The following is a 6,437-nucleotide window of genomic DNA, read 5'->3' as shown; positions in this document are numbered from 1 at the left end:
TTAGAAGCTCTATTAGCTCTATTACCTGCTTCATTAGCTCCATTACTTGTGATATTAATTCCATTACCTACTCTATTAGCTCTATCACCTGCTATATTAGCTCTAGTACATGATCTATTGACTCCATTACCTGCTCTATTAGCTCAATTTCCTGATCTATTAGCTCTATGACCTGCTCTATCAGCTACACTACCTCCTATATCAGCTCCATTACCTGCTCTATTCACTCTATTACCTGCTATATTAGCTGTATCACTTGCTCTATTAGCTCCATTGCCTGCTCTATTCTCTCCAATACCTGCTCTATTAGCTCCATTACCTTCTATTATTAGCTCCATTACCTGATCTATTAGGCATATTACCTGCTCTATTATCTCCATTACCTGCCCTATTAGCTCAATTACTTGCTATATTTCATCCATATACCTGCCCCATTAGCTCTATTACCTGCTCTTGTAGCTCCATTGCCTGCTCTATTAGCTCAATTTCCTTCTATATTAGCTCCATTACCTGATTTATTAGCTCCATTACCTGCTCTATTAGCTCCATTACCCGCCCTCCTAGCTCCATTTTCTGTGCTATTAGTTCCATTTATTAGCTCCATTACCTGCTATAGTAGCTCCATTACCTGCTCTATTAGCTCTAATACCTGCTCTATTAGCTCAATTACCTGCTCTATTAGCTATATACCTACGCTGTCCCCTGCTGTATTAGCACCATTACCTGCTCTATTAGCTCCTTTAACTGATCTAGTAGCTATATTACCTGCTCTATATGATCCATTACCTGCTCTATATGATCCATTACCTGCTCTATTAGCTCTATAGCCTGCTCTATTAGTCTCATTACCTGCTCTATTGGCATCATTGCCTGCTCTATTAGCTCCATTGCAAGCTCTATTAGCTCTATTAGCAGTTATATCTGCTCCATTACCTGTTCTATTAGTTCCAGTACCTGCTCTATTAGTTATGTTCCCTTCTCTATTTGCTCAAATACCTGCCCTATTAGCTCTATTACCTGCTTCATTAGCTCCATTACCTGTGATATTAATTCCATTACCTACTCTATTATCTCTATTACATGCTATATTAGCTGTATCACATGCTCTATTAGCTCGATTGCCTGCTCTATTCTCTCCAATACCTGCTCTATTAGCTCCATTACCTTCTATTATTAGCTCCATCACTTGCCATATTTCCTGCATATAGCAAAACAAAAGAGTTGATGGCTGGAAGGTTTAGAATAAATCTTGACCTCTGGCATTGCTCTGGGCAACCCTCCAGACCATCGTTCTTTGCCTGCCAAGCCATTACAAAAGGGGAAAGACCATATGCAAATCAGGCTTGGTCCCACCCCCAAAGGGGTAGTCCAGCCCGAACTGCTAGGTCACATCCCTTTTGCACGAGACCACAAGCATCCCCAGACATGTTTCAGCCTTGTTGGGCATCATCAGTGAGGAGTAGCTTGGGTCTCTAGGCCCAGCAGGCAAGGGACCCACGTCTGGGCATACCCTTCCCACTTGGGGTGACAATAGCAAAACAAAAGAGTTGATGGCTGGAAGGTTTAGAATAAATCTTGACCTCTGGCATTGCTCTGGGCAACCCTCCAGACCATCGTTCTTTGCCTGCCAAGCCATTACAAAAGGGGAAAGACCATATGCAAATCAGGCTTGGTCCCACCCCCAAAGGGGTAGTCCAGCCCGAACTGCTAGGTCACATCCCTTTTGCACGAGACCACAAGCATCCCCAGACATGTTTCAGCCTTGTTGGGCGTCATCAGTGAGGAGTAGCTTGGGTCTCTAGGCCCAGCAGGCAAGGGACCCACGTCTGGGCATACCCTTCCCACTTGGGGTGACAATAGCAAAACAAAAGAGTTGATGGCTGGAAGGTTTAGAATAAATCTTGACCTCTGGCATTGCTCTGGGCAACCCTCCAGACCATCGTTCTTTGCCTACCAAGCCATTCTAAACCTTCCAACCATCACCTCTTTTGTTTTGCTTTTGTCACCCCGAGTGGGACGGGTATGCCCAGACGTGGGTCCCGTGCCTGCAAGCTACTCCTCACTGATGATGCCCAACAAGGTTGAAACATGTCTGGGGATGCTTGTGGTCTCGTGCAGAAGGGATGTGACCTAGCAGTTCGGGCTGGACTACCCCTTTGGGGGTGGGACCAAGCCTGATTTGCATGTGGTCTTCCCCTTTTGTAATGGCTTGGCAGGCGAAGAACGATGGTCTGGAGGGTTGCCCAGAGCAATGCCAGAGGTTGAGATTTATTCTAAACCTTCCAACCATCACCTCTTTTGTTTTGCTTTTGTCACCCCGAGTGGGACGGGTATGCCCAGACGTGGGTCCTGTGCCTGCTAGGCCTAGAGACCCAAGCTACTCCTCACTGATGATGCCCAACAAGGTTGAAACATGTCTGGGGATGCTTGTGGTCTCGTGCAGAAGGGATGTGACCTAGCAGTTCGGGCTGGACTATCCCTTTGGGGGTGGGACCAAGCCTGATTTGCATGTGGTCTTCCCCTTTTGTAATGGCTTGGCAGGCGAAGAACGATGGTCTGGAGGGTTGCCCAGAGCAATGCCAGAGGTTGAGATTTATTCTAAACCTTCCAACCATCACCTCTTTTGTTTTGCTTTTGTCACCCCGAGTGGAACGGGTATGCCCAGACGTGGGTCCCGTGCCTGCTAGGCCTAGAGACCCAAGCTACTCCTCACTGATGATGCCCAACAAGGTTGAAACATGTCTGGGGATGCTTGTGGTCTTGTGCAGAAGGGATGTGACCTAGCAGTTCGGGCTGGACTACCCCTTTGGGGGTGGGACCAAGCCTGATTTGCATGTGGTCTTCCCCTTTTGTAATGGCTTGGCAGGCGAAGAACGATGGTCTGGAGGGTTGCCCAGAGCAATGCCAGAGGTTGAGATTTATTCTAAACCTTCCAACCATCACCTCTTTTGTTTTGCTTTTGTCACCCCGAGTGGGACGGGTATGCCCAGTGCCTGCTAGGCCTAGAGACCCAAGCTATTCCTTACTGATGATGCCCAACAAGGTTGAAACATGTCTGGGGATGCTTGTGGTCTCGTGCAGAAGGGATGTGACCTAGCAGTTCGGGCTGGACTACCCCTTTGGGGGTGGGACCAAGCCTGATTTGCATGTGGTCTTCCCCTTTTGTAATGGCTTGGCAGGCGAAGAACGATGGTCTGGAGGGTTGCACCGAGCAATGCCAGAGGTTGAGATTTATTCTAAACCTTCCAACCATCACCTCTTTTGTTTTGCTTTTCCTGCATATACCTGTCCTATTAGCTCTATTACCTGCTCTTGTAGCGCCATTGCCTGCCCTATTAGCTCCATTACCTTCTATATTAGCTCCATTACCTGGTGTATTCGCTCCATTACCTGCTCTATTAGCTCCATTACCTGCTATATTAGCTCCATTACCTGCTCTTTTAGCTCAATTACCTGCTCTATTAGCTCCATTACTGCTATATTAGCTCCATTACCTGCTCTATTAGCTCTATTACATGCTCCATTAGCTCCAGTACCTGCTCCATTACTTGCTCTATTAGCTCTTTTACCTGCTCTATTAGCTCCATTACCTGCTCTATTGGCACCATTGCCTGCTCTATTAGCTCCATTTCAAGCTCTATTCGCTCTATTACCTGTTCTATTCACTCAATTACCTGTTCTATTAGCTCCAGTACCTGCTCTATGATCTGCTCTATTGGTACTATTGCTTGCTCTATTAGCTCAAATACCTGCTCTATTAGCTATATTTCCTGCTGTATTAGCTCCATTCCCTGTAATATTAATTCCATTTCCTACTCTATTAGCTCTTTTCCCTGATATATTAGCTCTATTGCCTGCTCTATTAGCTCTGTGACCTGCTCTATCACCTCCACTACCTCCTATATCGGCTCCATTACCTGCTCTATTAGCTCTATTACCTGCTATATTAGCTGCATCACCTGCTCTATTAGCTCCATTGCCTGCTCTATTAGCGCCATTACTTTCTATATTAGCTATATTACCTGCTCTTTTAGCTCCATTACCTGCTCTATTAGCTCCATTACCTTCTATATTAGCTCCATTTCCTAATGTATTAGTTCCATTATCTGCTCTATTAGCTCCATTACCGGCTCTATTAGCTCCATTACCTTCTATATTAGCTCCATTTCCTGATTTATTAGCTCCATTACCTGTTCTCTTAGCTATATTACCTACTCTATTTCCTACTGTATTAGCACCATTACCTGCTCTATTGGCTCCATTTCCTGCTCTATTAGCACCATTACCTGCTCTATTAGCTCTATTACATGCCTATTAGCTCCATTACCTGCTCCATTACTTGCTCTATTAGCACTATTACCAGTTCTATTAGCTCCATGATTTGCTCTATTACCTGCTCTATTAACTCCTTTACCTACTCGATTATCTCCAGTACCTGCTCTATTACCTGCTCTTTTAGCTCCATTATCTGCTCTATTACCTGCTCTATTAACTCCTTTACCTACTCGATTATCTCCAGTACCTGCTCTATTATCTGCTCTATTACCTGCTCTTTTAGCTCCATTATCTGCTCTTTTACCTCCAGTACCTATTATCTTCTCTATTAGTTCTATTACCTGCTCTATTAACTCCTTTACCTACTCGATTATCTCCAGTACCTGCTCTATTATCTGCTCTTTTACCTCCAGTACATATTATCTTCTCTATTAGTTCTATTGCCTGCTCTATTAACTCCATTCCCTGCTCGTTTAGCTCCAGTAGATGATCTAATATCTGCTTTATTAGTTCCATTGCCTGCTCTATTGGCTCATTGGGCTGCAGGTAGGTGCCCCTTTCTGGGGACTGTTACAGCGCAAACAATAGTTTTTGTGCAGTTGCAGTACCACTGACAACATACAGATGTCCTCATAACAAATCTGAGAGGACCTCTGTATGTTGTCAGTGGTATTGCACCTCTCCAAAAAATAATAATAATAATTGTTATTCTGGCGGTTTAATGAGCTTGTATTCTGCTTTGATTCTACAGGAGAAAATTTGTGAGTTGAAATGTGTAAAGCAATATGAAGGGGCTGCAGCCATATCAGAGATGCCAGCCAATCACAGCTATTGATTGCTTTCAGATAGACTTTGGCCCCAGGGCCCTTCCTACTCTGGCCCCAGGGCCCCTCCTACTCTGGCCCCATCCGTCAGATGGTTATACCCTGAGCTGGAATTCATGTGTCTGTGTTCGGGGCCCCTGCTCCTCAGGGGACCCCGGCTTCTATGTGCTTTCTGGCAGGGGGTTCCCTCCAGGACATATTGTGATTGCTGATTGGTCCAGCGATTTACCTTTCACTGCATTTTATTTTAAACTAGTCCTGCCCGCTTCACAGGTGGCAGTAAATGCACTCTGAAAGTGAACAGTCTCAGCTTTCGGGTCTTGACCTCAGGCACTGATGTTCCCCTCCTTCCTCCTCCCCTCCCCTGTGTCCTGGGCAAGAGCTTTGCAGCATCTGGGCGGTGGGGAGGGGAGGGGGCTCCTTGCTGATCCTGGGACCCGTGATGAAGCCTTGCACCTGTTTGGAGATGTCTGCTTTCGGACCGGAGAAGAGGGCATTAATGCTAGCAGTGCACTATTATAAGTCATCTGCTAAGCGAGCTGTCACTATCATCAGTAATCTGTTAAATGATCTGTCACTATTAGAAGTGATTCTGTAAGCGAGCTGTGACTATTATAAGTGATCTCTCAAGTGAGATGCCACTATCATCAATGATCTGTTAAGTGAGCTGTCACTATCATCAGTAATCTGTTAAATGATCTGTCACTATTAGAAGTGATTCTGTAAGCGAGCTGTGACTATTATAAGTGATCTCTCAAGTGAGATGCCACTATCATCAATGATCTGTTAAGAGAGATGTCCCTATCATGAGTGATGTGTTCAGAGAGCTGTCACTATCATCAGTGATCTGTTAAGTGAGCTGTCACTATCATCAGTGATCTGTTAAGCGAGCTGTCACTAACATCAGTGATCTGTTAAGCGAGCTGTCACTATCATCAGAGCTCTCACTATTATAAGTAATCTGTTAACGAGCTGTCACTATCATCAGTGATCTGTTAAGCGAATTGACACTATCATCAGTGATCTGTTAAGTGAGCTGTCACTATCATGAGTGATGTGTTTAGAGAGCTGTCCCTATCATGAGTGATGTGTTTAGAGAGCTGTCCCTATCATGAGTGATGTGTTTAGAGAGCTGTCCCTATCATGAGTGATGTGTTAAGTGAGCTGTCCTATCATGAGTGATGTGTTTAGAGAGCAGTCCCTATCATAAGTGATGTGTTCAGAGAGCTGTCACTATCCTCAGTGATCTGTTTAGAGAGCTGTCACTATCATGAGTGATGTGTTTAGAGAGCTGTCCCTATGATGAGTGATGTGTTTAGAGAGCTGTCCCTATCATGA

The sequence above is a fragment of the Ambystoma mexicanum genome, chromosome 4q, assembly GCF_040938575.1.
Source record: "Ambystoma mexicanum isolate Mex_15411 chromosome 4q, UKY_AmexF1_1, whole genome shotgun sequence".
NCBI lineage: Eukaryota > Metazoa > Chordata > Amphibia > Caudata > Ambystomatidae > Ambystoma > Ambystoma mexicanum.
Note: the sequence above shows the minus strand (reverse complement) of the source record.